Source organism: Aptenodytes forsteri, unplaced genomic scaffold, assembly GCF_000699145.1.
Source record: "Aptenodytes forsteri isolate BGI_AS27 unplaced genomic scaffold, ASM69914v1 Scaffold54, whole genome shotgun sequence".
Classification (NCBI taxonomy): Eukaryota; Metazoa; Chordata; class Aves; order Sphenisciformes; family Spheniscidae; genus Aptenodytes; species Aptenodytes forsteri.
Genome location: NW_008796044.1, coordinates 7025839 through 7026105, shown reverse-complemented (window position 1 = coordinate 7026105; position 267 = coordinate 7025839). Strand labels below are relative to the sequence as shown.

The following is a 267-nucleotide window of genomic DNA, read 5'->3' as shown; positions in this document are numbered from 1 at the left end:
TGCTCGCGGGGCTGCGCGGGCGGGGAAGAGGGCGGGGAGAGGGCGGCACTGCGCTCTCTGCGCATGCGCACGCACCGCCCGCCCTCAAAGCCAATGACCGGCGTCGCTCTTCGCCCACCTCCGGCTCAGGGACTCGAAGCGTGCTAGCTGTGCGCATGTGCGCCACTCGAACCTGAGCCCGGGCGGAAGAGGGGGGAGAGAAGCATACGTGCCCTCACCCGCTTCTTAAAGGGGCAGGCGCCCTAGCCCCCCCCCCCCCCGGCCCCG

General features: G+C 72.3%; 1 protein-coding gene across 1 annotated transcript in view; it reads right to left on the bottom strand.

Moving 5' to 3' along the window:
- Positions 1-267, bottom strand: part of CSNK1A1 (casein kinase 1 alpha 1) — a 45830-nt gene that overhangs the window by 36071 nt on the left and 9492 nt on the right. The window lies entirely within an intron of this gene.